The sequence below is a fragment of the Thermobia domestica genome, chromosome 3, assembly GCF_964235325.1.
Source record: "Thermobia domestica chromosome 3, izTheDome1.hap1.1, whole genome shotgun sequence".
NCBI lineage: Eukaryota > Metazoa > Arthropoda > Insecta > Zygentoma > Lepismatidae > Thermobia > Thermobia domestica.
Genome location: NC_137456.1, coordinates 19,670,803 through 19,678,932, shown reverse-complemented (window position 1 = coordinate 19,678,932; position 8,130 = coordinate 19,670,803). Strand labels below are relative to the sequence as shown.

The 8,130-nt window shown below is 36.3% G+C and overlaps 1 pseudogene; it reads left to right on the top strand.

The window, feature by feature from the left end:
* Positions 1-3,110: 3,110 nt before the first annotated feature.
* On the top strand, positions 3,111-3,494 carry LOC145681697 (protein GVQW3 pseudogene; annotated as a pseudogene).
* Positions 3,495-8,130: the final 4,636 nt, after the last annotated feature.

Here is an 8,130-nt window from a genome sequence, read left to right as displayed (position 1 = left end):
AATTAATGAGTGATTAAAAGCATTTAGGGATCAATTTATGACTTGTTTCAGAGGTAGTTCGCAGACAAACTACTTGTATAAATATATGTTAAAATTCTTCCAATTTAAAAATCCTTAAAAGTAGTATTTCTACCACTGTTACTAAGAGTGTGTCCCTATTAGAAGACAAAGAAGACAAAAATTGGTATTTAACAGTGTATATTTAACATACATAAGTAGACATTCTTCTCCAGCAAATAAAATAAGTGCAACACAGTCGGTGAACCGTACTCGGAATCTTCCGGCATACAAATTTGATTCTTGGACTAAGCACTGGCTCCCAAATATATAGCGGTCTTTATTCCTTATATAATAGACTACCTTCCCATGAAATTTCGTTGAGATCCGGCCACCAATTACGGAAAAATAAAACACCACATACAAGTCTAGCCGAGCCTGTTCCAGACCGAGCACGGTCATCAGATGTAGCGATCTTTATATTAACGAAGATGAAACAATCTATTTTTAACACAACGACTCCTCTATAGGTGCGTATTCAATGACACACAAAGAGTGCAAAGTGTATGACTGGACCGAGAATCGAAACCAGGCTCTTCGGTGGTACCGAGCCGATAAGTTAACCATTACGCTACCTAGTCTCCTTTCAGAACAGCCATACATTCTCTCACTCTTGAAGTCAGTGTTCTTTCAATCGGGGAGTGGATTGGTGGAATTAGCGTAGTGGTTAACGCATCAGCATGGTACACAGAAGATAACAGATTTAGGATTTAGATTTTTGGGCTTTCGGCATCTATGGCCGTGTTAGCTCGTCACGTTTGAAGAGTGACGTCCCTCAGCGAGCACACTATCCGGGGAAAGGGAAGGAAAGAAGCGGCCTGGGACCTATTTGTTAGGTACCACCCCGGTATTTGCCTGGTGTGAATGAGGACTACATTTAAATAATAATCTTCGGGTCTTCATGTACACCTATCCGGGGTTTTAAATTTTAATTGTTTGTAATCGTTCTAAATGCTATTTCTTTTGTTTCTACCTTGAGTGGTGTGAGTTTTGCCTCGAAAGAACGCACTATTAGGCATTGGTTCCAGAGATCAACCGGTCCTAAAATTAGACCTCCAGGAAAATCTCAATCAGGAATGCTGGCCTGAAAAAACTTTTTACACTTTTTCGACCGAGTATCAATCAAACCCGGGACCACTCCAGAAGATAACGGGTTCGAGTCCCATTCAAATCATGCACTTCCTATCTCTTTGTGTATCATGGCGATCTTTAGACTTTACGTTACTTGCCCTCCAACTTTAATTTAGATGCAACCAGTAGTTTCTAAGAAATAAAGTAATACACACATACATACATACATATTTATATGTTAGCATTCTGTAAATATGGCTAACTTTTCAAAACTTTCATTTCGTTTGTTGTTTTTGAGTCATTAACAGAACACAATGAAAATACATCCAAAGCCCATTTAGATGAATTTACGCTATTATGTCACAAAATAAACGATAATAAATCAAGCTTCTAGACTTGGCGAAGTTGTTAGAAACATTTTTCTGTACTTTCTCAGTTACCATTACGCAATTTAGTATGGCGCTGAAGGACAATCGATATTCGTAGAAGTGTGCTCATAAACAATTCACAGGAAAATCTTTGTCTAAACTAATAAATTATTCACATATTGTTATTTGCAATCTGCATACCTATATATTCTGCTACCTTCATTTTCTTCTTGGAACCTATAACGTTAGCAGTATTGGCATGCGATAGATAGAAAAATAATAACTCTGAAAATGGTTTTCACACATCGTAAAACATGTATTTATAATAATGAACTATAATAAGTCGTAATTAAACACTTAATGTAAATATTCTTACTTATTCAAATGCAATCGATCCATCTTGTATCGTTTATTGGATGGAACAATCCTTCCGTTTTCTGTAAGTATGGGCTAATGTTAAGCTGCAATTGATACCAAGAGACTAGTTTGAATTATAGAAGCTTGAAATAACTCTCTAATTGATAGTTAATGCCATATGAACAATTAATATTAAAAAAGCTACTTGTATGGGACATTATTGCAAGGTAAGGTTGCCATATTACCCAATTTTAACGAGAACCACCCGATTTTCAGTTCCTATATTCGTCCCTCGCTTAAATCATCTCTTAATCACGAAAAACCACCCGCTTTTTTGGATTGAAAAAATCTAAGATGAGTTTGTTGATAAAGTGTTGTTATATTCAACGTAAACCGCTACATCTCCGTGTCAATGTCAATCGCGATTGAGTTAAACTTGGACTTGCGCTCAGGCTCAGGTTGTGAGCTATTTGTATAGTGTGCATGCGCAGAGCCTTTGCTAATAAGAGATTTGCTCTAATGCATAGTGTTTTACCTTTCTTATCATACAAATTTAGTGATTATTTTGTGTTTATTAGAGAGAAAACCTCATGAACAATATCTGCCATTATCTCTTGCTCATTTTCTTTGGAAAATTTACCTTACAGATATCCTTACAATTACAGATATCTTACTGTAGAACTTACTTAATACTTCTTTACAATTTCAGACTCACATTTGTTGAATTTAATAAAACATTGTTTTACTTTAGTACATTGGAAGTGTCACTTAACAAAGAAATCACTAAAAAAAATGGTCCAAAGGACTCCAGACCAGTATTTGTAATACACAAGTTCACATCAGTACTTACGGTTTAGAATCCCCCGCTTTTATAATTTTAAAATATGGCAAACCTATTGTAACGTAATTATTATAGCAACCTCTCGTTCACCCTGTAGAGGAGAAAAAGAACTAACACGATCTTTTAAAATATGTATATACGGGAAGGCATTAATATGGAAACGTAATCGCGGATAATACTGTAATACGAAAGGGGCGTTCAGAAAGAAACGAGAAGAATACTGTAATATGCACACAGGTGATAGAATATTAATATTATTGTGTGTGTAACAAATAGGCATTCCGTCAAAAGCGCAGAAGTTAACAACCCGCCGCTAGAGGGTCACGAATGCAAGCCACGTAACTTATAAAGCAGCAGAAGCAGATACCAAATATTCAACTCTGTCAAAATCGTGTTGTGAGCAGTGCAACAGTGAAATGGAGGCGTCAAAGGAAGAGCAAAGAAGTGTTGTTCATTTTCTGACGGCGAAAAGAGTAAGTGGAATGGACACTCATCGAAGAATGTCACAAGTGTACGGTGAACATTGCATGTCCCTTGCAAGAATCAAAGAGTGGCACAAGCGCTTTAAGGAAGGACGAATGTCGTTACCCGATGATGCACGGTCTGGAACACCACACCGCATTATCGATGACATCGTCCAGATGTTTGATGCACTCGTTACCCAGGACCGCAGAGTTACAGTGAAAGCCGTAGCCGCCAAGCTCAACTTGAGCGTCGAAAGTGTGCACACCATCAACGCAGAGACACAGAACTGGTGCAAAGTGTGCGCACAATGGGTGCCCCACAGTCTTCAACCATAACAGGAGGCATGTCAAATGACCCACTGTTTTGGCTATGCCAGGGAAGGGAATGAGTTCCTGGCATGAGTGGTGGCTGGAGATGCGTTTTGATGTCATCACTTCGAACTAGAATCGAAACGACAAAGTCTCCAGTGGAAGCATCCAGAGTCACCACCACCAAAAAAATCCAAGGCCATCCACGCAAGTGCGGGAAATGTTATGCTGACGTTCTTCTTTGATAATACGGACCCCTTCTGATACACTTCCTGCAGCGCAGGACAACATGAATGCCCAGCTTTACCAGCAAACATTGAACATCCTTTACCAAACTATCAAATCGAAACGACATGGCAAGCTCACCCGTAGGGCCATTTTGCTCTATGACAATGACCGACCTCATACGGCCAACAGAGCCGGGGCAGTCCTACAGAAATTCAAGTGGCGGGTTCTTTGTTACCCTCCATGCAGTACAGACCTCTCTTCCTGCGGTTAACCCATTTTTGATCCTCTTAAAAAAGTTCTGAGAGGCAAGCGATTCACCTCGGACGACGATGTGCAGTACGTTCGGAACTGGTTTGCAATGCAGCCGAAGGAATTCTATGAGACAGCCATTCACCATCTTGTGTCGCAGTGAGACAAGTGCTTCAACAGCCAGGGTCAATACTTCTAACGTACAGGTAAGAGTTTCTGTTCCTCGTCCTCCGGCTCGTTTCTTTTTGAACGGTCCTTATATATAGTGAATTAAGCTTTGTTTGCCTAGCAGCCATGTCATAAAGAAGTCATTACTGTCATACTTCTATTTACACTAGAAAGGACGAAATTACTTGACTTATCTATTATTTTTCTCTTTCTTGCAGAATCTAGTATCAACTGAAAACCGAATGCTTTGGAAATGGATAATTCAAGTATGCTCTATTCCAGCAAGGTAAGGCTACATACTATCTATCTCTATCTATCTATCTATCTATCTATCTATATATATATATATATATATATATATATATATATATATATATATATATATATATATATATATATATATATATATATATATATATATATATATCAGCTTCAATAAGCTCTTTTCTTAAAAAGATGTCGAATAACCTTTCCGTTCAGATATTTTTTAAAAATTAGTATTTGATCTCAAATCTATTTGGTCTATTTGTTATTATATTTTACTAGCATCGATTACCCGCGTCGCTGGGTTAAAATGAAAGTTTAAATGCACAACTCCGTATCTCATGTGTTTAGTACCCGTGAAACACACTGTTTTCCTTCGCAATAACACCGATTTAAACGGCATCGGAAAGATCATTGTTCATCTCAGCTACCCCGAAAACAATGGATTCGAAACTAATACGTGTCATTTTTTATCACTTTTATGTATTTCCCTTCCAGCTGAGTCGCGGGGCTGAATTTGCATGTAAATGGGATCGAAAGTATCACTGTTCATTTCAAGGATCCCGAACACCATGAATACGACACCGATATTGATCATTTTTGGTCATTTTTATATGTTCGTCCTCCCCTCTTCAATTTGCGGTGCTGAATTTGGATTTAATCAGTATCAGAAGTGTCACTGTGCATCTCAGTAACCTCCAAAAATATAGATTCGACACTAATATCGGTCATTTTCGCTTACTTATAAATGTTCCTCCACCTACTTCCTCCCCCAAGTTGCACCGTCAAAGTGATATGATTAAATCATCTCAGGTCTGAACCTCATGTATGATGAATATTTTATCAAGATCGGTCTGGTGATTCAAGCGTGATGAAATCAGAAAGACATCTGATTTCATTTATATGTATATATTCTTCCTCTGCATCCCTAAAATGCACTGTCAAATTAAAATAATCAAAATCATCACAGGCTCGAACTTATCTATGCTGAAAATTTGATTGAGATTGGCTTGGTGGTTCAAGAGTTATTAAGTTTTATTTATTTTCATATATAAATATATATCTTCCTTCCTTCACCCTCCCGCAGGATTTACCGTCAAGGTGAAATTTTATATATATATATATATATATATATATATATATATATATATATATATATATATATATATATATATATATATATATATATATATATATATATATAAACTCTCCAGTCCCGAACCTCATCTATGTTGAAAATTTGATAGAGATCGGTCGAGATCGGTTCACGAGTTATTAAGTTCTATTTATTTATTTATTTATTTATTTTATATCTCCCTCTCTCGTAAGTTCTACCGTGAAAGTGAAATTATAAAAAAACGCTGCCAGGCCAGAACCACATCTACATTAAAAAAATGATGGAGATCGGTCGAGTGGTTCAAGATATTAAAAGTAAGTTTTCTTTTATTTTTTAGCAGGACACAGTGACTTACTGGTACAGCGCTTTTCTCTGATGCCTGCTTATGTTGGTTCGATCCACATCCATGTAAGTTTGTGTTGTACAACATCGCATTCGAGAGTTTTCTCGAGATACTCCCGTTACCTCCCACATTCTCATTCCACCAAATCTCCTATCATCATTCACTAGCTTTAAATTTGGCTCCCTTAGTCTAAGAGGCATAATCGTGGGACTCTAAACTGAAAAAAAATAATTTCATTCCAATTCTATTATTTAAAAAATAAATTTGGTTTACCAAAAATCCTTTATAAATTTTACTCTGTCAGATCAAGTTAAGGCTACCTCATCGTTTTTAACGATGGTCTCGATTTACGTTACTATTCTTTGTCACCTTTAACTTCTAATTTACAAAGAAGAAAAGACGGCGGATATTATTTTCACAGTCTTTGAATTGTATCAAAACGTGTAGAAATTAAAAAAGTTCTATTTGTATCTTCGTAGCTACTAGTTTATTTTCTTATCTTTGTATGACGAATTTGTGGTGGACTGGCAAAACATGACACTTGTATGGAAGAGACCCGGGTTCGAATCCCGTCATGGCAATTATTTTTTCTTAATTAGGAGGTATTGTTTTCGTAATTGGTATTGCAATTCTGCTATTCCTTTATTATTATTATTATTATTATTATTATTATTATTATTATTATTATTATTATTATTATTATTATTATTATTATTGGGAAGTCGAGACTTCGCTATGTATTTTATATTTTATGAAGTTTTTGATTATTCAATTTCAAATCTTTTTGTTAATATGAAACGTATCTGAAATTGTGAATTGCTTAAAACATTAATATTTCTAGCAGTAGTAGTAGAAGAAGAAGTAGGAGAAACATAAGCAATTACTGGGAAACAATAACTTTTGTTTTTGATTGTCGTATTTTTAACCCATACTAACAATATGCCTTACGTATTCATCAATTTTTCGCTAAATACGTTACGTTCCTAGACAGTACGAATCATGGTTGATACAGCTGACGTCATCTTGTAGTCATGTTTCGAAGGTTATTTTTCTATTGCGAGTACATTGAAGAAAGTCGTATCAACACTAAGTCTGAGAGAAATTGAATATTTTCCGTGTTATCTTACATTGGAAGTATCAATATTACAAATGATAAAAAAATCCTTTCATTACCCAAAGGGAATCGAACCCAGGACCACCATGATGTGAAACCAACGCTTAACCCATTACTCTAAGACATCGCTGTTAATTAAGGAGGGAAAACGTGGTATGAAATATCTCCAGCAAATTGCATACTTTTACGATTTCAATGTAGTAAAACTGTTTTTTTCTATCATTATAAAATAGAAAGTGTTATGTAGAAACAGTAGTCAAGAGAATTCAAATCTAAATTGTCGAAATATATTGGTGAAAATGAATGATAGAAGGAGTGTTAGTGGATGTTGTTCAGCATTTAGATATGAGAAAGTTTAACCCTCTGCTTGAACATCGAGGCTAATGTTATGTGAAACTACAGCTTAAATACATTTCTTCGGGTATTTCTTTGTAATTATATTTTTTCGCGAGCCATTAATGTACAATGCATATTGTCGAGTTCAACATTTTATCCAGTCTACTAGGTATTGGAGAAATAAAAATCTCTAACCGTCGCCCCGCGCACATAAACGTACTTTTTATATCTCTTTTCCTTTTATTATGTTATTTTGTACGGAAGTTTTGTTTTTGTCAAAAGTAGAAAAAGAAAACTTATAATGTAAACAAGCTGAAACTCAAGCTACCTCATGCCAAAAGAGTCGATGGACCAGAAATGGGCAACTAGCGACCTCCCGGGAAAAATTGGATGCCCCGCAGAGACTTCCGTTTTGAAAATTATACCACCAGTGTTCCATCAGGGGCACAGACGCGACGAAACGCCAAGAACTACTAAATTACTCCTCTAAAATATGTTAAATCGCCTATATGCGTGATTTGTTTAAATGAAAGTGAATCTAAAAAGACATTAAAAAAAGTACCCCAGGCTGGGCACGAACCACCAACCTTATGATTCGTAGGCAGGTGGTCTTCCGACGTCATTGAAATAAAATTCCTTCACGTGACGTAGATAAGACACTGCAACTTCTTGGTGCAGAATAAATCCACCAAAATGCTGTAATAGATATATGCTGTTTCTTACTCTTTCTTTAGTATTTTGGTAACGAAGTTTCTGTGTAAGCTTGGGGAATACGGTGGCTCAGTGGTAAAGCGCTTACCTCTGGTGCGTGGGACCCCTGGTTCGATCCCCTGTCAAGTAAGTT